Here is a 26,440-nt window from a genome sequence, read left to right as displayed (position 1 = left end):
TTCTCCCCTCGCTAAGGCTCACACACACCCACCGTGGCAGTTTAACAGCTAAAGCCGGCGGCTGACTTTTGGTTTGTCAAGAATCCTAGACTCTGAGAACGTGGACTATAAAATCCAGTTCCGACCTCGTTCCTTCCCATTGATCTGTAAGATGATCGACCAAGGCTTGCTTGCACGGGACTGGCACAGCGGCGGCCGGACCTGCCCTAGCCATTCCAGCTCTCCCCTCCTTGCAAAAATACTCGGAGAACTTCTGGCAGCCTGCGCCGCGGGAAGCGGGCCGCTCGGTGCTCTTTGCGTGGGTGGGTCTTTTCACTTGCCCCTAATGCCTAGGTGGGTCGCTCGGAGCTCATCACCGGCTCGTTGTGGTAGTCTTTCCCTCGCCAACCTAGGAAAAATGTTCCTAGGATCCCCAAACCGGAACAGAAGGGCAAGTTCCCCGACACCGCCCACTCCCAAAGCCCACCCACCGCCGCTGCGCCCTCCTCCGTTCCGCAGAGCCCATCACGCAGCCTCTCCACAAACAAGCCACCAGCGGCTTTCCCCCAGGCCAAGACATCCGTCCTCTAGACACAACTCTCCAGTCCCCAGTCCCCCCACTCCCACCCCCGCGCTCTGGCTGCCCCGCCGGCCCCTGAGAGCACCCGGGCCCAGCAGGCCCCTGGCAGGGCCGCGAGCCCGTCTTCTCGCCAGTGGAGCACGCACGTGGCGCACTCACCCCCCACTCGCTGCCTGCGAGCTCTAGAAACACTCCGGGGAGGAGGCCCAGCCTGCTCCGCTCCATCCGCCCAGCGAAAAGTGGGTGGAGGGAGGTGGAGACCAGCAGAGAAAGGAGTATATAGGTGGCGAAAGCAGTGTTGGAGAGGACCGACAATAATTGGGCGGTGTGTGGCTGTTGCGCCGCCGCCGAACGCCCAGCCCGCTCGGATTCTCTTTCCACACTAATCATCCAGAGGGATCGTAGCTGTCTGCAATCAATAACTCAGCGGAGTTGAGCTGCTGAAACCAGAGGCGTCCCTAGTCTGGGTCTTTAACGCCTTACAGACTAAATCCCAATCCTTTGCTTCCCAGACAAAGGAGTGGGCACCATAACGCAGTACGAGATTTCTAACCCTCACCCTACATCTACGCTGGGTAAAAATCTTTAAAAATTAAAGGGCACCCTCATAGGAGGAATCTAGAAAAAACGGTTAAAAGGGGAGATATGAAAATCCATTCCTTTAAGTGTTGTGTGATATTTCAAGGAACTGGACAGTATCAATGTTCTAATGAACATTTAACAATTTTATAAGTAATAAGGATCCATTAAACTTGGCTATGCATATGGATACTTTAATAATCAGCCACACTCTCGCAAGCAAATTACTGATCAAGCCTTATTTGGGCATAATGATACGGAAAAGGAAGAAATGTATCATCATTTGCAGTGGCATTTTTAAAAGCCTTAACATATCTTTCAGACATTATTTCATGAAGATTGCATTTCTATAAGGTGAAAAGGCCCTGGGGACGTGTATTACGATTTCCATTTGGTAGACTGTAAAACCAAGCAGTGCTGGGAGAAGGACAATTCACCAGGTCAGGTTACCTGGTAGTGGCTACCAGTCATCAACTTTAGATTAACCCACTGTGGACCTGAGTCCAAAAGATTAAACGCAACTAATGCCCCTAGATAAAATTGGCCAAACCTTCTTCCTCCTTGGCACCGAAACAACTTAAAAGATAAAAATAAATCTTAAGGTTGTCAACCCAAATATAGAGGCTTTATGAATCTTAATGACCTTTCACTATGAAAAGTTCTCCTGCTAATACAAATGAGAAAATGGGTATTGACTATCATCATGGTCTGGTACATCTCAAGGTTGGTTCTTTCTGGGACTAGTCCCAGGCTGAAGCCAAGGGACTGTGGGCTCAAAGTCATGGAAAATTAGTCTCAAACAGAGATTAGAACATAGAAGTATTTGTCTGTGCTCAGTCCAGTTAAACACTAGTTAAAAGGATAAAGGCCATTATTGGTAACAGAATTCATAAACAGCACTGAATCCACATACTAATCCCAAAGTATTAAAATTGGCCTTTAGGCAACAAACAGACTAAAGCTCTTTCAGCAACTTCGGTTGCATGTAAAATGTTTCCTAATTTGACAAATTTTGTTAGCTTGGGATATGATGCATTTTGCTTTTTTCTTCATCAGATATAAAATGAAAGGTATAGATATAAAGATAAATATATGATCTTTAGATACAGGAAAAGGATATGATTAAACCTTGTTTTGGAATAATAAATCTTTTATATATTGCAGATTTTTCAATCACAGACAGTCCATATGGTGTATATTCTGCAAAGGCTACTAATGCTATACCTACTGAATTTTTGAAATTCCCATATTTCACACTATATTGAAGGTTTTACATATGATCACAATTAATGATCATTTTAAATATTTTATATACACACATTGGTTTGGTTTAAAATCAGAATTAACGTTAATGTTATTTCAGATCAGACATTTTAGAAATAAACCTATTCAAATGTAGTTTAGTATCAGCATTCTTTAAAAAAAATAAAACAACTATATACCTTTATATGCCTTTTTGTTTTCACACATTTTAAGGTGCCAAAAAAGAGCTGCAAACTGTGAAGTAACTTCTATGAAGAGATGAAGTAAAGAATGGAAGGCAAATGACTGTGGTAGTAAAGAAGTGTATGTGGTGAGTGCTTAACATTATTTTATCGTCTACCACAAAGTTAATTCATAAAAGTATAACTGCCAAACTCTTTGTCATTAGATATTTATAGCTATAGTGTAGACATGTGTAAAAGTGGTAAAGTTGTGTGACTATTATATGCCTTCTATTATTGCATTTTACCAATTCCATATCATTTTGCTTAAAGCTCATGTCATCTTTCAGGGCCTACCTTTGCAAGTGTATTTTACAATTAGTCCATTTCATGGGAAGTTATGTAGATCAACCATACTGTAACAACAAAAAATATATATGTAAAATATGTTCAATTCTATTAGAATTTGTATCTTGCTACTTTTGAGATTTTTCTGAACTTCCATGTTCAATTATCATGTATGTGTTGAAAGTATTATAGATGAAGAACAAATACTATGCAGTTGAATAATCTTGAGGGGTAGATTAATCTATAGCCTTTCTTCATCTCAGGGTGGGTTGCTGTGGCAACCGCCCTAGCTCACTTTAAAATAATTTTTTAAAGCTCACTTCAAGAGCTACACCCAGCGTGGGCCAAGCTTAAAAGCAGGCAGACCCAGTGAACAGGGCTTTAGTAGACTGCTGCTTTAATGCGGGGAGGTGGTGGTGAAGAGAGGAGGGTGGAGTAAGATGGTATGCGACTCTGAACAGAAATTGAAAATTAGCTTTCCCTAGAGTTAAAATCCTGAGGACCATGGTCTGTTAACTTCTGTGGCACTTTAATTAAATGTATTGCTAAATGTAATTCTTTTGAGGGAAAAAACAAGTGAGTGTATACTTATATTTATAATAAAAGTACTTATGCTAAGTATTAAATGAAGGAAATATTTGGTGATTGAAAAAAATCTCAGACATCATTTTCTCTTAAAGGAAGTGTCACATTTTATTTAACTAGAAAGACCACTAGTTTTCATTTGGTTTAAAGGGTGTAAGAATTTTTTATTTTCCAATCATAGAACTAGAAGACGTCAAAGAATTCATTTTGTACCTAAGCAAACTGAAGCCCAGAAAGGACACACCCATTAGTTAGGCACAGATCTTGAACTAGATCGATAATTCAGGTTCTCCTAATACCAAGCATGGGAAAAATTCTGATCCTAGCCAAGTCCCATTAGATAGCAAGGATCAGGTCACTTTAGTAAAGAATAAGTCTCAGAAATATTTTTAAAAAGAATACAAAGCACACTCTGGAACAACCACTGGGTTGGATTATTCATGAATACCTTTAAATCTCAGGTAACTTCCCATTGTATATTTCTGAGCAACCTCTTCTGTTCTGCTTCAACTATAAAGGCTCATGGGAAGGAAACTAATGTTAATATTAACTGAGGTCACACATAATTAAGATGCTAAATGTGCTGAGGCGGGAAATCTTCTATTTTTAAAGCCAACTGTGATACAATTACAGATCCAAATTTTTTTAGAATTATCCAGTTTGGGGTTATAGATGCTTTTGCGTGTTTGCACTATCATTGATAATTATGGGTTTATTATTACAAAATTCTTAAATTATGTTAAAAGGTAACAGAAAATAGTTTCTGTTTGAAGGGGAAAAATTTTAAAACTGAAGTGCATGGTGGCAAATAGAAAGACCCTGGATAATCCATCAAAAAATAGCATGTTGAGAGTCATGTATTGACTGTCTTTTTGTCCATGTAAAAAAGGCTATTCCAATTCATGACATTAATTTCAGGCATTATAGCAATAAATTCAGATGGCCCTGAAAATAGTTTGGTTTGTCAGGGCCTTTGTGAATCTTGAAAAAATTTAAATTGATGCCGTTTATTCCCCCATAGATAGACAAGATCCTAGAATTCAAAATTATCTGTGTGTCTTTATATCTGGATTTTTTTAGACCTTATACCTTGAGTGAAAACCTGATACAGGTAATCTCAGCCATGTTACTAAAATGAGTTCATTGTTGTAGTAAACTCACCAGATGGAAAAGAAAAAAAAAAAAACAAGGCAAAAAAATTATTGTAAATACCACTCTGCAAGAAGTAGTACTATTTCTGATGATTTTTGCTTTGTGACAATTTGCCATGTTTTCCTATAATAAAAGCAAGGGGATTCATCTTAACTGTGCTGTCCATAAGCCAGAAGCCTGAAGCCTGTTGTACTGGCCTCTAAAATCAGCCTTCCCCTTAAAGTGAAGCATTGGGGATGGTGCCTAATTTTGAGCCCACTCTTCTGAGAGAAGTTATTCACATAAAGTAGTCCCTAAAATGAAAGGAAGTTTTTTGAACCACACTGTCCTCGTGCATTAAAATAGTAATGTGGAGGCATACTGCAGAATTTAACAGGAAATGCAACTAGTCATTGTGTTAAATACATAGTGCTGAAAGGCTTTTTTTTCAGTAAGGAAATACATTTAATTAGCTAGATACTTTAGTATACTCCTATTGTCTACTCTTGTATATCCAATGTTCTTATTTCTTCTATGGATTTTCCCTTCTTTTCACAATATTCAAAAATTCACTTTCGCGTATACAATCCTATCTTTTCATGATTGGAGTTCTAGTTGATATATTTTATCTTTGGCTTTGATATATTTTATTGGGCGTGGTGTAATTGGCTAGGGAGGGGAAAGCCCAATCCCTATTATCCTTCCCTAAATATTAGATACTAACCTAATTTTTTTTTTCTTAAGGGAAAGTACTTACTATGCTAAAACCTTAAACTAAGTATTCTTCCTTATCAGTTACTATGTCTTCCTGTGCAGCTGAAACTCTTCAGGATAAGTGAAGTCTTCAGCTATCGGATAGGGAAGCCTAATGCATTTGTAAAGTTGGTTTGGTTTACGTGTTGAGGACCTGGATAAAGTCCAGTAAGGTGTGGAAGAGATAGAACGCAGAGAGGTGGGGGATCTCCGAGAAGCTGCCGCCTCGTAAATATTTCCAAACTGATTAGAAAGTTCATGGCCCCATAATGAATCCGAGAGTTCAAATACTGGTGATTCTTTTATTATTCTGTGCATTACTAACACTCGAGAAGCATTTCGGCTCGCCTTCCTAGCCCTACTACTCTCAGGGCCGAAAACCGCGGATTCTGTGCGTGCAGGAAAAGCGCACTGGAATCAAGAGCTGGAGGCATCTTGAACAGAGGCTTTTACGCGTGAGTAAGAGGAGCGCACGGACCGGTGGTGGAATGAAGTGGTTAAAGCGTCTCCAAAGGGGAGAAAAGCCACCAGAATAACAATTAGGGTCGCGCTCCTATTGGTCAGAGGGAAGATCCCGACTTTGGAAGGACTTTGCGCCTGGCGGGCTCGCAGCGTCCCTGGGGTGTGGGGCGCACGGCAGCGGGAGACTCGGTTCTCTCCGAGCGTCTTCGGCATCAGCGCCGGCGGAGAAGCAGGGAGGCGCCGTTCACGGTGTTGTCTTCATTTCGTGCGATAAAGAATTGTCATTAGGTTTGCGTATGGCATGTGCCATTACCCCACCGTAAAACTAAAATTAGCAAAATGTCAGGAATGGAAAGATTGATTCACCAAGAAGCAATTATCATTTAAAAGTGCTTGATTGAGGTACTGATGTTCAGTGATTTATTCTGCATACCATATACATAATTAAAGTAGTGTAGTGGAGTAATTTATCAATCTAGTTGAGACTGGAGGGGTGAGGAGGGAGCTGTTGTATGTTTGTTTTATTAAAATGCTCCGAGGTCTAGTCCCGCCCCCCTTTTGCAAGAGTGAAACTGATGATTTCTCCAGCTCGAGAGTACAGAGTAAACGGTTTGGGATTGTGGGGGAGAGAGAGAGACAGGGAGGAAAAGGCTGCGCGAGGCAAAGGCGAGGGTAAAATAAAATAAACGAAATAAAAGAAGGAAAAAGGCACTTCATCGGACGTGCTGTTTAAAACCTCAATGCTGCGCGCTTCGTTTTTCTGCCCCCCATCCTCCCCTTGCAGTATCCTTCCACCACTCCCTCCCCCTCGTCTTTTTTGCACGATGTCTCAAAGGCTGTGAGCTGCTCTCCTTTTCCCATTCGTCTTCTGTCACTTCCTTCCTGGATGCAGTTTTCTGGACGAGTCTGGTTACTTTTAATCCGGCTGTCCGCTGTGAGCCACTTTCTCCTCCTCCTCCCCTCCTCCTCTTCCTCCAAGCGGCCTTGGCGCGCGCTAATGCGCGGCCCCGCGCCTCCCCCCCACCCTCCACGCCCGCGCGCTCCCACCGTGCGCGCACACACGCACGCATCGTCTCCAGCTCTCTGCTCGCTCTCCTCGCAGTCACAGACACTTGAGCACACGCGTACACCCAGACATCTTCGGGCTGCTATTGGATTGACTTTGAAGGTTCTGTGTGGGTCGCCGTGGCTGCATGTTTGAATCAGGTGGAGAAGCACTTCAAGGCTGGAGGAAGTAAAGATTATTGTTGTTATTTCTCTCTCTCTCTCTCTCTTTTTTAAGAAAGGAAAATATCCCAAGGACTAATCTGATCGGGTCTTCCTACATGTAAGTACCTCTGAAATTTTTCGAGGAGATAGTAAGAGCCTGGTTATTGTCTCAGAAATCTGCATCAGTATATTCACTGGGTCTAGCTCTGTGCCTTTTTGAAGGCTGAAATTGAGGCTTGTTGTGCATTCTTTTCGTTAGATTCCTTGATTTTCTTGTCTGTAGCTAAAAGTAACTTTTAGATAGTCGTATCCGTTTGCCATCAGCTATTGAAATCACTCCTGACTTGTTCCTGTCACACCAATGTATTTAAAGTTTCATGAAGTTAGTTCACGTCATTAGTATGTTTGATATGGTGGACCTTGTGGAGCCTGGTGGATTTTAATATTTCACAGAAGGTTCTGTGACCTTGAAGTATATGCCTTAAGATTTAGCAGTTCAGTGTGAAAAGATGCTCTCTTGAGTCCCTCCAGAGAATCAGATTTGCCCCTGGTTATGCTCCTGAGCCACTAATTCTTGGAATTAGTTTGAGATATAAAGCATGTTAGTCTGTCAGAGTATGTATCTTTGTGCATCTCCTTCTCTCGCCAAAGTATTGGCTTGGTAGAGGGCTTCTTAATTGACATGGGTAAAAAGTAATATGCTGGTTGAGGGTAGTGTAGACATTTCAGAATTCACATTGGGATTTTAGCATATGCATTTTTGTTTAGACCAAAAATACATAGCAGTTTAAAAACAAACAAGATTAAATCACCTAAATTACCTTCTGTTTGGACTTTGAAGGAAAGTTACCAAACTCAGTGATAAAGTTTGGCACAAGGGAAGCATATATAGACACTGGCATATTGTTTGTTGTATTATTAAGTATTATCCAAGTATTTAAACATAATGCTAATATTTTCTCCTCAGAATATGGCTAGTGAGTCTTAAAGGGAATTTTATATCTGAATTATTTCTGGCAGTTTGGGTTCAGTAATTGCCATTCTTTGGGAAAAGCTTTTTTTTCTTCACATTTTAGGATTCTGTGCTTTTGTATAAAATACCTTTATATGTAAATGCTGACAGTATAATAAGTAGAATCAGGCTCTCTGCCAGTTTTTTAACCGGTCTTCAGTGCAGAATTGCTTTGACACAAAGTACATTTTACTATAGTGAATCTGATGCTAACTCTAATAGTAAATGTCTTATGAAATGTTTTGTGACTTAATGTATTTTTTAAGTGCTATGAAGGAAACTCCGGCCACCTCATTAGACCTATCAAAAAAAAAAAAAAAGTGACCAGCCTCCTTTTCACTTGGCACCTTGCTATGGAATTGTGGTTGCAGAGTAAAGATGTTTATGTGGAGTATAATAACTCCAAACCCCTAGGGACTTGGTAGGACATGGAAATGTGACCACCTGTGAACCCCATTTAACCTCTATATTGCTTACTAATTTTAGCTTTAAATAAATCACCAATCTCCAGTTTGAAACTGAAACATTTTATTAAACTTTTGAAATAATGTAAGTTTTGGCTAATTTTTGGAAACTGCCCAATATGTACAATCAATATGGCACAAGCGATGTATTTCTTTCCCCATCAATTTTCCTTAAAGATAGTACAGCTAATAAACTATGTTCTTGTCCTCCAGGATATGCATGAAATTATTTATTTATTTAAAAGTAGTTCCAAAGGGAGTGGATTCAGAACTTGACAGGTAAAATGAGATGTCCCTATGTAGCATCCTATATCAAGGGGGAAAGATCTCTTAACTCAAATATCTTGTTCTATTTGTAGAAAAGTACATTTAGCTATAAATTAGACTACTAACTCAGTTCTAAAATTTTCCTCAGAACACACTAAACATAATGCCTGTTTAAGATATGTTATCTGCTCGATTTAAGGAGACAATAGTTAGCAGTAATCTTTACTTCAAGTCTTACCAAACTTTGTAAAAATCCACTATTTTTTCCTACTGTAATTCACACAGCTTTGTAATACTTGTGGCATATTTTCCAGACTTCTTAGTAAACACAGTATTTTACTTTGTTCATTGATTATGCTTTCTATATCCTTGTTAGCTGTGTATGTGAAATATATTAAAAGGTAGTATTAGAGATGTAACTTTTATGATATATTAATTTGTTTCTTAGGTTTAAATAACAAATGAGCCTTTTATAAGAAAAGTTCAATTTTCCATCTTTCCTGAGTTGTTCATATTTTTAAAGTATGCAATCACAGATATTACCTTTTCAGAAAAGAAACACATCAACATTAATTTGCTACATGAAACTTCAATAACAGGAGTTATTGTACCTTGCCTCTTTTCTTCTTTGTAAACATGTTCATTTTGCAAGATTTGGGGAAATGGCTCATTTCAATAGGAAGAAGGGCTAGCTAATGATTCAAAATTTAATCTTGAAAAACTGTCATGTTTTACACTTTTCAAATTTCTATGAATTTCCTCCTTGAGCTTTACTTTACTGAGTCAATAAATTGAACAGTGTCACAACCATATATTTCCAATAAATAACTTATTATATTTAAATTTATTTTATAAACAACTAAGCTAAGTAACTCCTTAACATGTATTATCATTATTTTTTTTAACTTTCTTCTGTTTATTATAGTATATTTTGAGGTTTTATTTCCCAACTCTGTGTGTGGTATATTTTGAGTCTATGAAATCTCAGAAAGTGACAAAAATGGGGAAATATCTGTGCAGCAATACTTGAGCTACATAACAACAAAGAAAGAGTTATTAAACAGAGGACACTGGGTTTAGGGACACGATTCAGAGCAACATGGAAGACGTTTAAGGTTTGCAGAATGAACTTTAAAGAGGTTATTAATAAAGATGTACTTTTTTTTCCCAAAAGCACATGTGAGAAGGTACCATGCCAGTTAATATCTAAAACATATAAAACACATACTTCACTTTACAAATATAGCAATTGCATGGCCATGAAAGGATTGAATCACTGACGTTGAATCAGTGTGCTGCATGTGGAGGGAAAAGTGATTAGATCTCCGGCCTCAGCAATGTACCTTAATCTCAGGGGCGCGTGGCCTGCCCCACACGCAGCAAAGCATGACTGTTCACCAAGATCTGTCACCTTTAAGAAATCAGACCAGATTACAGAGGCGATTCACAAAACCAGAAGCGACCACAAAGGCAATGCACCTTACAGAAGGTAGATTAGGCAGTTCACATGTTATTTTTCATAGGTCAAAGATAAAAGCTAAATGCTGAGGAAAGGCAAGACACTTCAGTTTCAAATGATTGCTTGATAAGTATACCTCAACCTTGTTGCTTTATCATTTCGAAGATCCGTTCAAACAGTAGAAAACTCAGTTTTCACATGACAGGCTTTCACTCGTGAAGTGAGAGAAAAAACATCCTTTTTATGTGTGACTTTGTTCTTTAAATTTTAAGTTCCATCTTACATACATCAAGTTTTGGATGCTTACATGAAGCAGGTATTATAAGACTCTTATAAGAGTTATTATAAGACTCTGAAAATGCATTAGACATTTTCAGAGGCGTTGTAGAAAGCAATAAAACAGAATTTGCCAGAAATGAAACATATACTCATGATATCGAGTAATTGAACAGAAAATGCATAATAGTCAGTATCCATCGTGTTATTCTGTTACCAAATAGATTCTTCATAAAATGCGTAATTAACACAGCTATGAATCCACACACCTGAAATATGTCTTGATAGGTATTTATTGGTCAAACTGTATACATTTGAAAGATGGGATTAAAAGATCATCCTTTACAACAGAATATGATGTTTTGACAGTTTATCTCAGAAAATAAATTTTGGGTTTACATAATAACATTTTGAGAACTCCAACTTGTTATATACCCAACTCTGCAGTAATTTCTTGCTTTTTCTAAAATTGAAGTCCTTTTTTACCCAACTGATGCCTCCTAGTGTTTTGCACAATAAAACACTAATGAGTCACCCATAAATGTAAACATTGCATTTTCATTGCCTACATCTTCTATAATACATAAAATTAATATTTATGCGTTTAATTTTCTGTGCATTGTTAGCATAAGATAGGAAATTTCAGTGAACGAGATGTTTCATCTGAGTGAAACTGTAGCACGCACTTATGGGTTTTATTTGACCATAACAATATCCATCTTGCTAAGTTTTAATAAGTATATTATCTTTGGTTCCAGTTTAAATATTCACTGTTTGTATTCACTTTTACTCCAAGTGAAAAACATAGGCAGACTAGCAGAGCTTCCATTTTGTAGGCCTGGAAACTATATAGCTGAGTTCATCCTCCAATGCCTATGAACGAAAAGGAACTAACCATTTCATTTAAATACTAAAAAGAGATATATTTTTGACTACTTTATGCCTTTACACTTGCAAATTTCTTTATAAAAGTTGAATAAAGAAAAAGAAAGTTTAGAAAAAATACGAGCAAAGGTAAATGCACAATACCCACAAATACGGAATATATCACTTTATTTAATTTGAAAATAAACAAAAACAAAAACAAAAAACAAACAAACAAAAAACCTTTGCCTGAGAGTATATTGTTTTGAATAATGCAAGGGAGACTTGTTAGAATATAATTTCTCATGATTAGCGTGGTACCTTAATAAGGTAGAAATTAGTGGATTCCAACTTTATAGCATGTATACCAACTTTACTTTTATCAGGATGTTGAAAGGGGACTTGCAATATCCTTGTACTTCTGTGATTTCAATTTTCTGCTTCTATTTAATGAAAATAATACTTTAATTTCTGAATGTTTTTTCCTTAAAATAGTTAGGAAAGGGAGATGCATCCCCGTTAAGGGTCTTAAATTCAAAGAACATGTTAAAATAAAACAACTGTCACATTTATGGGCCTCTTTATGGGTTGTCATACAACATGCACATGCATGATAACATTCACCAATTTCTTCCACTGGTATTTAAAAGTGTTCCGTGAGTCCAAATGTAGACTCTAGATTGAACATAATTTGTTTCTATTTACCACGTATCCATCATTTATTTGTGAATCAAAATACACAGCCTATTAAGAATATTTGACTATAATTTAAGATTTTCTAACTTTGTCAATAATACAGAGCTATTACAATTCTTTGAATGTTGGACTCATTTCAAAGAATGCAAGGGGGTGTGTTCCTTTCGCTCAAGGAAGCAAACATGTAGAAAGGGGTGGACCTTTCCCACAAGAGCCACATTTCTTCCCTTGGAGAGTTAAAGGAAATATGCACCATGTAAGTGAATAACAGCATGAGAAAGAAAATAATTTGAAATGATCTAATGCAGTTAGTGAGCAAAGGAAACTGTCGGGTTTTTTAAAGCAACTCATTGATAACTTCTCACATCGAATGCTGACAAAACTCCGAAAGTCTTGTAATTTTATTATTATTTAACATTCGTGTGTAAAATAACTATAAAGTGCTCTAGAATAATTTTGGTCTTGCTCAAAACAAGAATTCAATATTAACTATCCTACTTTACAAACAATATTAAGGCACATAAAAATAAAGGGAGCTAGAAACACCCATTCTCCACCCTTTTCTTTTAAGATTAAGTAGATATCATTGATGTTTTTATGTTAGTTTTTTTAGTCGATGCAAGAAAAATAAAGGCCATTCTATGACAAAGAATAGCGTTGTAAGATAATTAAAAGATAAGATAATTAAATAAGATAATTAAAAGATTATCCAATATAGTATTGTTATCTCACATTTCCTTGATAATATTTTAGCATTAACTGCAAAGGAAAAGTCATAAGCATGGAAATTATGTAATGCCTGTAATATAAATCCTTTTAGTTTCAGGGGTTATTATGAATAACGTTTATTTGTCATCACCATAATCCATTTGTTTTACATTGCTGTTCTGTTGCTCAAGTTAAATTTTGTATTTATTTTTAAAATACAGCCAATGTAAACAAAGTTCAAAGGGCACACAAAGAGAATCTTTCGGGGGACATTATGAAGGGATTTGGTGATATTACAAGCAATAAAAACAGTTGTAAACCTGTAACAGGCAGATTTCTGCAGGAATCATTACTCTTTAATAATGCAAACGTTATAGAGACTTTATTAATTCTTAATGTTGTAAACTTGAAATGAATGGAACAGTGTTGTTCATAGTTGCAAGTGGTTGCGATTCATATAGAATGACAGTGCAAGTCTTCAAGCAATGATTTAAATAAAGTACCTTAAACTTGTTTTTAAGGACTAGAGGAACTAATCTTTGAAGCAGTTCCTAGTGAGAACCAGCTTTTTCCATATACCATCCTGAGCATGGTCTGGTTTTCCTCTTGTATCTTGTTGTCATAGAAGATATGCACACGAAGAATTCATATAAATTGTTCTCAGATATTATGGATCTCTAGCATATTGGCTTTTTAAAAGCGGTAGGTATGATCCCTTGATAAAAAGTAAATAACAGCTAAACACTACCCCTGTCTTTTTTCAGATGTCTGTGATTTTTTAGCAAATTAGAATGATAGCAAGAGAATGCATCATTCCTAAAACCCTGAAAATAGGTAGCTTTGGCTATGATCTGGTTATTTAATTGCAAAATTAGAAAATAAATTCACTAATGTAAATATGTGTGGACAGACAGGGAAATTAGTCTAGTACTTAATAGATTGAACTTATTTTTTACCTTCTAATTAATTGTTGATCCTGTGTAAGGTGTACTACCAAGGCTTATTATGGAAAGCTAGTGTTATTGCTTAATATAGCATGAGGGATTGGAATTTTTTAAGGTAATTTTAAAGATGTGATTATTTACTGGAGCATTTTATTTTTAGAAATCATGGTCACACAAGGAAGCCTTTATAGAACCGACTACCTAATTGCAGTCAAAGATCTCTTTAATGAATGTACACACACAGAGAGAACATGCATTTTAAGAATATAATGGCTCTATATTTTTAAATTGTTGCCGTGATCCTTATGTCTGAATGGAACGTATGTGTCTAAGCAGATGTTTTAAGTTACATCTTTCATGTAGGTGAGTCTGTAAATGTACCATTTAACTTAAATGGCTTTGTGGAAAGGTGGTTTGAGGTGTTTAAAAAGGAAAAAAAAATCCAGTTACTATAGTTTCAGCTCTTTCTTTTAAAAAATAGTAATTATTCTCAGAATAAAGAAAGAAAAATAAACTCTTTTAATTCTTTGTAACATCCACAGTTTCTGAGGTAAAGCTCTGATGCATTTTCATTTCTGAATATGCAGGGCAGGTACTGGCAGCAGAACTACAAAAAGAAAACTTCCTGGCTACAGACCAGATACAGTACACAGTGCCACATCATAAACTTCTCCTATTCTGTCTCGAGTGATTTCAGCCTTAAGTAATGGCCTTTTTTCCCCGTGTAGGCTAAGGAGCAGAGGGCCTTCTTCCTGGGCAATAGCTTTGGGAAAGGAAAAGCATGTTTCCCTTCTTTAACTTGAAAATTCAACCTCTTAAATCACCAAGACATTAACTGCAAAGTGGATTCAGAATGTTTACTTTTATTTTCCCATATAGCAGTTGAGAATGCATAAAACAAAAGGTGTGAGATAGAAAGTAAGACCTCTTCCCCACCTAGCACCCGCCCCCCAGCACACACAGACCCAATCAGATGCCTGTATTTTTCTGTTTTGCAGAAGAAAAAAAAATAATGGTTTCTTTTCAATGAAGCCTGTGCATTATACTCCAGATATATTAGGTCATTTTGTGACAAATTAACAGTGAGATGGATTTTTTTTTTTTAAATTTATCTCTGGAAATAGCGATGTTCCTTCATAGTATATGATGCTACAGTAATTTTAATGGGTAAACACACTTTCAATGATGATTGGGTCTGAATACAGCATACAGAGAGAAAATATGGGTTTTAGTCTTCATATTTGGTTATTCATCTCATTTGAAAGGTACAGTGCAAGTAATGCATTTTTTACCATGTAAAATAAATTCACTTTTAATATCTGCCTTAATAGTCCTTGCATTTGAAAATGTAGTCTTAAAACTTGTACTTCCCCTTGAAAAATAAAGTAAAAAATCATTAAAACTAGTCTTTAATTATCAGTTACATTTTCAGCCATTACCAATGCGATTTTTAAAAATCCTATTAAAAAATAATTTCTGGCTGCCACGGCTCCTTTCAATCAGTAGCAGAATCCTCATTTGTGTGAGGTGTAGTCAAATTATTGCCAGCACACATTTCTGAAACTAGCCCTCTGTTTTAGAAAGGTATTAAATAGAAACATTAAGTAAAAACTGCTACTATATAATAAATGTTTGTTCCAACTCTATTTTTAAACTAAATTATAGATTTAACAGTATACAGAAGGTGTATAAATGTTAGTTTAGGTATTAAATCACTAAACCAGTTATTAATTACCTATTCAAAATTTATCAAATCAGACCAACAATTAAATGTAAGTTAATTTTTTCCTTTAAAATAAAATAGATAACTTCAATTATGTTTAAATATCAAAGCAACTAAATTTCCGTGGATGTGAATGTTTCCTAAAAAGAGTGTCTAAAAACTAATACAACATAAATGTTAAAATGTAAAAGGTACCTCATTATAAAAATACAATCAAGAGCCCTACAATGGCACACTTTCAAGGCCCATTAGCAAGGGGAAAACATGTTAAACTTTTTCTGTCCCTGCATATATTAAAATAGGAGTCAATGATTTTTGACATTTATTTCTTGCAAAATTAAGTTTATATTTAACAATTTGGATTAAACCTTTAAGACTGAACTGTAATTTAATATAGGGCACAAGACTTCTTTTTCTTGGAATTTCTTTCAAATAATGGGATAATTTGAATCATCACTCTTCAAAAAATATTTTTAGACATATTGTAAAGTTTCATTTGTTTATAGCCTATGTATTGGATAGAAATTTTAAAGTAGAAAATAAGCCATCTTGCTATCTAAAATATACAAAACTATACCTGATTTAAAGCATGAATCTCTTAGAGGATCCTATATTAGGTAGTTCTCTGGGTAGGAATTTTTAAAAATTTAAACCATGTTAACCAATAAATTTCCAGTTATTTTCTTTAAGGTGCCTGATTTCCATCCACATTCTAGGAGGCTTATTAAGTTGTTGGGTGGTCTTCTAGAAAAGGTTTTGTGATCTAGATTGTAGATTTTTCACCCTTCTTCTGGAACAGTTAATATTAATATGTTAAAGAGGTATAAATGCGACCTAATTCCAGTCTGAATTATTTTTCTTTACCACATAAAGGCTAAAAAACCTAGCTATTTATTTTTTAATGTGATTTGTTCATTTCTGTTATTTATCAAAAGTCCACTTAGAGTCTGTATATGTTGTAGGTTAAGGAAATAATTTTGACCGCTTTTCTTTCCTTTCACATGTGAATTTTTCTCCCCTTACATAAGCCAAAAAGAAATTCCCACAGTGACATTAATAAGGTTGCAAAGCGAGTAGTATAAGATACTTGTGTAAGATATGGTACTTGTTGCTTGCTTCTCTGTGGCCCTTTAGTTGAAATGAGTTGGCAATGTCCCTCCAGGGTTGCTTTGATCTTGCTTGAGTTAGTGTGAGTGCTATGAGATTTTTTTCCCCTTCTCTCATTTTATAGATTCAAAAAAATCTAAGAATTCTTAACTTCACTTTTTTTTTCTTCAATTTTTGTTTTTAAATTCTTTCCTTTTGGAGTTTCCTTCTTACTTCAAAGTATTTGGTATTGTGACAGCAAGTGCACTTTTAACTTGTTTTGACTCCATATGTGAGGTCATAGAATTACAGGTGCTAACTTCTTATCTCCTTACACTCAGGAGATTGATGTGGTTCATCACAACCCAATGCACCATGTCATGAAAGAGCTCCAGACACTGATCTTGAAACTGTGAGTGCTGTAGGATAGTGTCTTAGTAAGAATCGCTGGCAGCTTTACAGTCAAGTGAATGGTACATCCACAGCAAAAATGCACAGCATAGTGAAGCTTGAGAAGGTGGTAGAGTTATTGGACAAGTCAACCAAAATGCGACTGTCTTGATGTTGGACCAAGACTGTAAGGGTCTGTATGTATGTGTGTATGCATGTAGAGAGAGAAAGGGAGAGACAGAGACTGAGAGAGAGCGTGGAAGAGCAAGAGAGAATGAGGGAGAAATAGGGGGTAGGAGTAAGTGGGGAAAGAGCAAAGAGAGTGAGAGACACAAAGCATTGGAGGATAAGGATGAATACAAGAGAAAGACAATCTATTAAGCAAGCATGAAGAGTTTGAAGACCTAATTTCCATAATTGTCATTTATTTGATTACACATTTATGTAATATTACACAAGGGGTCCATAAGCAATAGAGTAATTGTTAAAAGCAAGGACTAAGCTGGGTTCCAAATCCACCTTCCCATTTACTGGTTAGTGGCTTTTGGCAGGTTATTTAACCACCAGAAAGCTCAGTTTCATCGTCTGTAAAATGGGGATAATAGCATTTTAAGGATTAAACAGAGTTTAATATTAGAGTTTTAAGGATTAAACAGAACAACAGCACATATAAAAACACAAAGCAAACATATCGTAAGTCATCAGTAATTATTATTATTGAATTATTATGGAATTACATTCTATTTTAATCATTTTATCTTCCTTCTAATGGTAATCACTTAGAAATGCTTATGGGATAATTGTTTTGAACTGGATTTTTTTTTGTCAAAATTTGTTCAGGCCAGTTTTAGTAATTTATTCACTTTTAGGCCAGGTCTGTAATTCTAGTGCTATGTTAGGTCAATTGTAATGATCACTAACTACAATATACTTCTTTCTTTTTTTCCCCCTTTATTATTTCTCCCCCTCCCACCCTTCTCCATTGCCTGCTCTCTGTGTCCATTCACTCTGTGTTCTTCTGTGTCTGTTGTATTAGGCGGCTCTGGCCACCCACCCTGGGACCTTCCAGAGTGGGAGAAAGGTGATCATTCTCTTGCTCCACCTCAGCTCCCTAGTTAGTTGCATCTCATATTGTCTCTTCTCTGTGCCTCTTTGTTATTGTTGCATCATCTTGCTGAGTCAGCTGTCCGTGTGGGCGGCACCACTCCTGGGTGGGCGGCACCACTCCTGGGTGGGCTGCACTCCTGCGCAGGGGAGAACCCCTGTGCGGGGCAACATTCCTTGCACGTGGCAACACTCCACATGGGCCCGCTCACCACACCGGCCAGGAGGTCCTGAGTATCGAACCCTGGACCTCCCATATGGTAGGCAGAAGCTCTATCAGTTGAGCCACATCTGCTTCCCTACAATATACTTCTTTCTCCAAGAAAATCAAAACTGTTACAGATCAGGCATTATTAAATAAATATCATATAATTTTTGAATTAGAAGGGAAACAAAAAAAAACACAAAATAATAATAAAGATTTTAAGTCATTTATTCAAACTTCTGAATTCCTGATAGATTTTTGCTTAGTTTTAAGCTCAGTTTGGAGAAGTGGTCAATGTACGTAGAGTTTTTAGAGGGGGTTATGTAGTGAAAAGAGCTTCACCAAGAAGCCGAGGGTTTTTCCCATTAGCTTTATTTAGTATTATCCACTTTTGAAGGATACGTTAGCATTCCCAGTCTATTTTTCTTATTGTGCAGTTTTCGTTGTATGTGGAGATAGAAGTGAATTAATTTGTTAAGAATGTGTGTCATCTTAATCACCTTTATATTCCTCGCAATCATTCATGCATATAGTAGTTACTCTATAGATGTTTGTCGAATGAATGCATGAATTGTATTTACTCATAAAGGTAACTTCATTTTTAGATGAACAGATAGTTAAAAAGGAAGTCAAGGAAATGGCATTCCTGTAGTCCTAATTTCCTTCACCCCAGATTTGAGGGATTGTTCATGTTAACCATAATCTATTACTTTTGAGGTGATGAACAAATGAACTTGATTTGGGTATTTATCTTCTTGTTATAAGAAATGTAAAGTAATGCAGAAAATGCAGGATTTTACCTGACAATTACATCTTTTGAGGACACATATAAACAAACTTAGGTAAAATATGGATAAAATGGGAATATTATTTACTACTTATTTTTCCACTTTTTAAAGTTCATTTAATTTCAGGAAATTCCTATTTTGGAAGACAAGTAATGTCGATGAGGCCTGCCCAGTTTATGCAGCCTGGGAAGGTGGAAGTACTTGAAATTTTTCTCATGCTACTGAGTAATGCCTCCCTAGTGTGCACCTTGCATTTCAGCTTTCTTTTCTAACCCTATTTTAATGCCTGGCGGAAGAGTGCTCAGCTCAAGGAATACTTGCAGAGGACTTCCCTATGGCAAAACAGCATGGACAGCTCCTAACGCTGCAATCAGAGATGCCTCTAAAAGCTTTAATTTAAAAATAATAATAATAATAATAAATCTGCATGAAGGCGATGGAGCCCTCTAAGGCACATGGGCTTGGAGAATTATCCCCATCTGCAACCTCCTCCCCCTACTTAGTAGCCCTTTCCAGGGTTATGATTACTGGAAAATGGCTGTTAATCACCAGAATTTTTTTTTGAGTGCAGCTGCTTCAGTCAGACTACTAATGTATTAAACAACTTCGTCTCCAGTTTAAAATTTGCATTGTATACTGTATAGAATAAATTTTCGTTGTAATCAAAGCATCCAAGAGAACTTTCTCATATAATTTATAGAAGCACATTTGTTTTTATGTATGGACCTCTCTCTAATGCTATTCAGCCAACTGTTAAAACAATACTTTGGTTGATCAGCATAAAATAAAATATTGTAGCACTATTGAGTGCAAGTAACATTTATAGTAGTCACATTTGCAGAATATTTGAATTGTGGCATCTTTAGCACTTGGCAATGTAACACCCACATAATTCAGAACTTAACCCAGCTATTTAAAATTTGAACCTGAAGAGGTTTTCAGAAGTTTAGCGTTCTTGTACCAAACCACGATGGAGTGGTTTGGCCTCTTCTCTGCTCTAATGCTTATTACATTTGCTGTAATTTGGAGAAATTGTCCAAAACCTGAGTCAATCTTGAGTGCCAAGAAAGGACAAAGCGGCTCTAATTTACAAAGGACGCCTTTAAAACACATTCTTATATGTAAAATTGACAGGCTACAAGAGGTGGTTGGATGAGACTCATCATGTTGGAAAGAATGTTTCAATTAAAGTTGATCGCTTTCTCTTCCAGGTCTTTTTTTCTCCATTTTTTACTTGCTGTGCCAAGGTATCCATGTGCGTTTTTCCACTGTCATCTGGCTCATTCCCAGCAGATGCACACAATCTGTTCTGCTGTCACTAACAGGGTTCGGTTTATGAAAAGAATGTGTCAGAACATGCCACTATAGTCACTTTTACAGGTTTTTTTTAAAGAGTAACTGAGAATATATGCATTGCCCTAGATTTATTGTATTTAGCCCTTAAGAGATTTCTAAGAAACTTTCATAATATTCATAGCCTTCTTCCAAACCCATTTTTAACAAAGTATTTATTTTCTATTAACAGTAAAATTTTAAAAGTTCATAAGCATCTTTAATTGTGAACATTAATTGTGAACAAAATGTATTGCATTTAAATTTATTTTAAGAGTAGATTTATATAGAAATGTTTAAAGTCAAAGATTTTTTTCAGTGAGTTTTTACATATTCCAATTGTGAAATTTACTGTGTAATCATTAAGTATGTTTCTATCCTTATGCTAAAAGCAAACCTACTTTCCTACTCAAACCAAGGCTTTGTTTAAAAAAACATTGTATTAGAGTATTTAGGGTGTGGTCATGAATGCCAATTATTTGATGTGATAGATAATATTGGTTCCTTAAGTCTTTAACCCCATTAAGCTAAACCAAAAGCAGTTAAACTGTCAAATACATTATTAGCCTGTCTAGAGAAACTTGATAAACTATATTCGCCCAAAATCATGTGCCATTTTTCTCTGTGTTCAAATTTTAAAAACATTATAGGTAAATATTTCCAAACTTGATTTTTATTTATTAATGTTTCTCTGTACCTATCAACAATTCTTAATGATAACACTTTCAATTCTTTGCAGTCTTCTTCACAGGAAATAATTTCTCTTATTTTACATAAATAAAAACTTATAAGCAGTGGAAATTTACATTCATCCCTGAATTAATGCATTGAATAAGTTAGCAGAATTTGACTTTTTAAGTATGTATAGTAAGTATGTACTGCATTTATGTACCTATGCGATATATAACAGACACATTTGCGTTTTGTGTACAGATGATGGTATTTGAATATCTCCCAGAATTTAGGGTTTTAAAATTTACTTAAGTGTTAATTTTTGATTTTGGAAATAATTTTTTGACATGGAAAGCAACTCAAAATTCAGGACAATTCAATATTTTTCACCAAAGTTGTAGTTCACATAAACAAAAAATGCAGACTCCAAAACTATATTAAGAAATGATAACTTATACAAATTATGCATTAATTATATATATTTAATCTAGTACAAGTGGTTATTAGATCTCAGTATAAAGAGAATACTTTTTAAGGCATAATTTGCATCATTTGTTTCTCTGATTATGAAGCTAAATATATTGTCATGCAGACAACTCAAGCAATATAATTCAAGACCTTGTGAAATGACTTTGCACTTCTTAGCATGAAAATAATTTATAATTGGAATCATTGATTCTCTTGTCATATGGATTGCTAAATCACCTCTTTAGAGTTATATTATATATTTGTTAATAATACTAAGTTTTCTTAATTCCAGAAGAAAGAGAAATCCTTGTTCATTATATTCCAAACACTCTAATATATACAAGCCTGTCATAAGTTGATTTTGTAATGTTCTTGATGAGGTGAGCATAGCATATATAATCAAAGCGAATCATAAAGGACAGTTCTGGAGTTCATCTTTTCCTGTCAACATTTTAATTTATCCATGACTTTAACATGTCAGATAACTTTACTTTTTAACTGTTCTGTAGGTACTTGAGTTGTTTAATTTTAGTAATCCCAAATATTTGAAAAATATTACACCAAGACTGATAGGTGGCTAACTGATAAGAATATTCAGGTGTAATTCCATGGAATGTTACAAGTTTTAATTCACCTCATCAAAACCATCAGCAGCGGGCCTGGGAGAGAATTGTAGTATATTACAAGATGTTAGACTTAGCTTTGCTAACTACTGCTAGTTTCGGAGGCAGAGTCACATGGACTTGGAGAACAACCAGAATTTTCTTTCTTGCAACAAAACATGGACTTGGAGAACAACCAGAATTTTCTCTCTTGCTACAGCTTAAATTCACATAAGATCATTTCAGGACAAATCTCCATAGACAAACTTAATCATACTTATCCTGAATTACTAATTTTTAAAATCTCTATTTATCCCTCAGAGTGTCAGTACAATCCTAAATTTCACTGAGGAAAAAAAACACCTACTCTTCTTTAGCTAGATTCATAGAATTTAGAGAATATTTAATATGGTTTGTCTTATGAAATACCTTCATAAATACCAGATCTTCTAAAAAGATAGGCTCTTTTATTTAATAATGCTGCTTTATAAAGAAAAAAATCAGATTGCCCCCCTTATTCTACTTTTAAAAATTAAAGGAAGAATAATTTTGATGCTTGAAATATTTCCGATTCTTGAGGACATAACCTATGGGGCCATTTTGTCTCAAAAATGCTTTTTAGAACGTTGCCATTTGCCTCTGTTTTCAACGTGGGTTGGGGGACCACCCTCCTTTGTGGTTGGGAGGTGTTCTTTCTTTGCTTATTCATCAGTCTTTCTGGTGCAAAGACAGATTATTTTTGTGACGCTGTCCCCACAATATGTATTATTCATAGACTAAGAGACCCATCAAAGCATCTCACTGCACACGTAATGATAGGTTGGACTGCAGTGACCAGAAGGCTCTCCACTCAGCTTCCTTTAGGGAGTTTAAAGGCATTTGTATCCTTTTTCCATCTGCATCAACATATGTTGACCAGTTGTTTTTCAATCTTTGCTGGCTTCGTGGTTGGAAGTAAGGCTAATCTTCTGTAAATATAACTGATACTTTTAACTATGACCTAGGAAGTCTGTTTTTAATTTTATCCAGTATTACTAACTCAAGATATTTCTAATAACTAATAATGTTTATAATCTGTGTAAAAAAACTGGTATTATTAATTTGAAAGTATTATCAATTATAATTTTTGTGATATAATCGCAGCTAGCATTTACTGAGCGTGCACCGAATACTGGCACCGTACTAATGGCTTGAGGTTTATATGTAGTAGCTCATTTATTCCTCACAAACCTAGTGAAGTAGGTACTGTTAATATCTCCATTTTACAAATGGAAAAGCTGAGGCTAAAAAATTAAGCAAATTGTCTAAAGTCACTCACTTAGTGGCAGAGCCCAAACCACAACCCAGAAAGTCAGTCTCCAGTGTCCACTCTCTTGCCCACTATGACAATATCTCACATACATTATCTCATCTTTTAGATAAGAAAAAAGAAATGACTCAGCTATTAAATCTTAATTTTTCTGGTGCCTTGGGGGAAGTGTCCAGTAACCCCAGAATGACATTATAACTATGGTTGTGTAACTATGTTAGCATGGTTTTAAAAGAGAAGTGAATTAATTCTTGGTCGATATTATATTTCCCTATTAACCTAGAGGAAAAAAATATATTTTACCAAAATTACATCTCCTTTTCACAGTGTTTTATTACTCTGTGAAAATGCATTTTCTTCCAGTTACAATATTACCATTAGTTATAATGTAAACATGTAGTTTTATGTCAAGACCTCAAGTTTGCTTCTCATTTCTTCAGATGTTTTAATTTTTAACCTTTACTTGCTAAGGATCATAGTAATGTATATCTTTGTAATTAAAGACTATGACCTGTATGACCATCTATAAAAGGCTGTTAAATCGATTTCAGCAGTTACATAATTTGTGCAGATGCATATTCTGGAGAATTTGAATTCACTTTTCCATTGTAGTAAGAGAAAAACACCTAAAGCCAGAGGCAGATGTGAAATAAATACTGAGAAGTCTTAGAATAAATTTTCTAGATTTGAAAACTAGAAAATATTATATCCAGTTTATTAGTCAAGTAATGACTTTTAGTTTATAATTAAATATTTCTGTATTCTGTTAAAAGACCTTTTGAAAAAGGGAAAAAGATCAATTTTAGAATTTTTACTATGAGAAACAATATGCACTTTCTTTCCTCTAATAAAAAGTTTCCTTCTTTTTTCACAAAAGTATTGCCATGCTCTCGGCTAAAAGTGAAGACAGAGAGGCTGGTCAGAGGTCAAACAAGACTCAGATAGTTCTGAATTACCAAATTTATAAGCTTTGGACTTCAAAATTAATAGCTGCCATGTCTTTAAAGTCTTGCATTCGTTGCCAAATTTCCACAGTGAATTTTAGAAACTACATTAGGCTCTGCTTTATTTCCCTGTTGAAAAGAATCAAATGCTTATCTGGATTACCATGCACACACCAAAATAACCTACGTTTTCTGTATTTAAAAATGCCTTTATTAGAAATGTGACTTGAAGTTTTGGGGATTAGCTGTGTTATTTGTAATGAATTGGTTACAGTAATAAAAAGCTACCATGTCACTTTGTGGTACCCACTGGCAGGGAGAGTTTTGTTTGCTTTATGCAATATTAAGTGCCACTGGTAACAGTCAGTGTTCATTCCTCTCTTTCTAATGAAACCACGGAGGCCAGTTATGTCTACTTCCTAATGTGATTTTGACTACAGTTCCTTGAATTCCATATCTTTGGAACCTTTCGACGATAGGGCACACTCTTGAGACTTCATAAAACACTGGATTTGTATTTAGTATCCATTTGAGTTCTGTGTATACAGGAAATAAGCGTCCACTATAAAGGCCTAGATTACCCAAAAGCTGAGGAGGAAGTCATAGCTTTTGTCTTAATTCCTTAAGAAGAGAATTACATGAAGTTATTACTGATATTTCTAGAAGAATATTGTAATGTAGATAATTTTGCATTTCTAAAACCTTTTCAAAAGCTTTAATCATACAAGGACTAAAATCAACTGTAATTTCTCACAAACAGAATCTCTTTCAAAACCTTGAGCTGTAATTGACTTGGATGTGTTAAGTGATATGGTCATGGGTAAAAATAATTGAATTTCCTTTGTACAGTTAGTTTAGAGCAATGGTCCTCAATTCTAACTATATGTTAGATCCACTGAGGGAGCTTCGCAAATATACCAATACCCAGGTTCCACCTGCAGATGGCAATTTAATTGACCTGTGGTCCGGGCATTGTTTCTCAAGGCTGCCCAGGTATTTTAATGCAAAGCTTGGGTTGGGAACTACTAGTTAGTATAGGGAGAATGTGAATCTTGAACTTGGTCATTCAATTCCAGGCATTCTGAAAGTTAAATAAGCACATAAGTTCAAAACTATCTTGGGCTCTGCCTTAAAATATCTACAGCTATGCCCCAGCACTTCTCCTTAGACATCGACCACAGTTTAATTAATACGTTAATCAATTTATTCACTAAGTGTTTAATGGGGAGTGGCTTGCTAGGCATTACGGGTGTAAAAGTGCAAGGTGGAGTTTCTGTCCCTGAGGAATTCAGTCTGATGAAGAAGATGAGCATGACAAGTGCAATTATAAATGTAATGTGATACACAGTATATACAGGTAGTATGTTGATGGTGAAGTGGTTGCCTAAGTGATGGAATGTTCAATTTTGAGGGGATGACTGGCAAGGTCAGTCTTCAGCAAAGGAAATGACACCTAAGAGGAGACTTTTAAATGAGTCAGATCCTGGGAATATTCTAGAAAAAGGAATTTTTTTTTTAACTAGTCTTCCCTCAAAAAGCACGGCAGATCCTTATATCGTCGTTTTATTTTGGTTTTGTTTTTAACACGACCTGCTGTATTCTCAACTCTTCCTCCCCATTTAGAAAACCTGCCCAGGCCTTGCCCAGGACTTTCGGTTCTGTTGACGTTGTGGGTAGCTAATGAAGCTGTGAGCATGGCACCCAAAGTAGGAAGAACCTAGCTTATCCCTTATCCATTCCCTGGTATGCCAGTAAAACCTTGCATTCTATGTCTTGAGCTAACCTGAAGGGCTTGCGCCTCCTCCACTCCCAGTTATGCCCTCATTCCTAGACACAGCTGAAAGGAAGGATGACCTGATCCAGTTACTCCCCTGCAATTCACTGTTTTGACAAGAGATGTGAAACAAGTTATGAATGAGGGAGAAGAGCACGACAGGGAGATACCACCACAATAATACTTTATATAGTAGATTTTCAAATTAAATTTTATCTCTTACTAAAAGTAATTTTTAAAAGAACTTTAAAAATCCTTTTTTTTTTTTTTGGTTCTAGAAAAGCAAAAATAAATAAATAAAAG

The 26,440-nt window shown here is 35.9% G+C and overlaps 1 protein-coding gene across 29 annotated transcripts in view; it reads left to right on the top strand.

Moving 5' to 3' along the window:
- The first annotated feature begins 2,614 nt into the window (after positions 1-2,614).
- MEF2C (myocyte enhancer factor 2C) overlaps positions 2,615-26,440 on the top strand; it is a 150,089-nt gene continuing 126,263 nt past the window's right edge. For 5 of the 29 annotated variants that reach the window (XM_058275971.2, XM_058275859.2, XM_058275929.2 and 2 more), the window contains exon 1: positions 6,778-7,168. The gene's annotated coding sequence lies outside the window, so the exon portion shown is untranslated. Of the gene's footprint in view, positions 2,712-5,419; positions 5,835-6,432; positions 7,169-26,440 lie in introns of those variants that run through there. The other 24 variants (XM_071208969.1, XM_071208934.1, XM_012529867.4 and 21 more) reach the window with 11 other exon arrangements.

This window comes from Dasypus novemcinctus, chromosome 2 (genome assembly GCF_030445035.2).
Source record: "Dasypus novemcinctus isolate mDasNov1 chromosome 2, mDasNov1.1.hap2, whole genome shotgun sequence".
NCBI lineage: Eukaryota > Metazoa > Chordata > Mammalia > Cingulata > Dasypodidae > Dasypus > Dasypus novemcinctus.
This window is presented reverse-complemented; position numbering and strand designations above follow the sequence as displayed.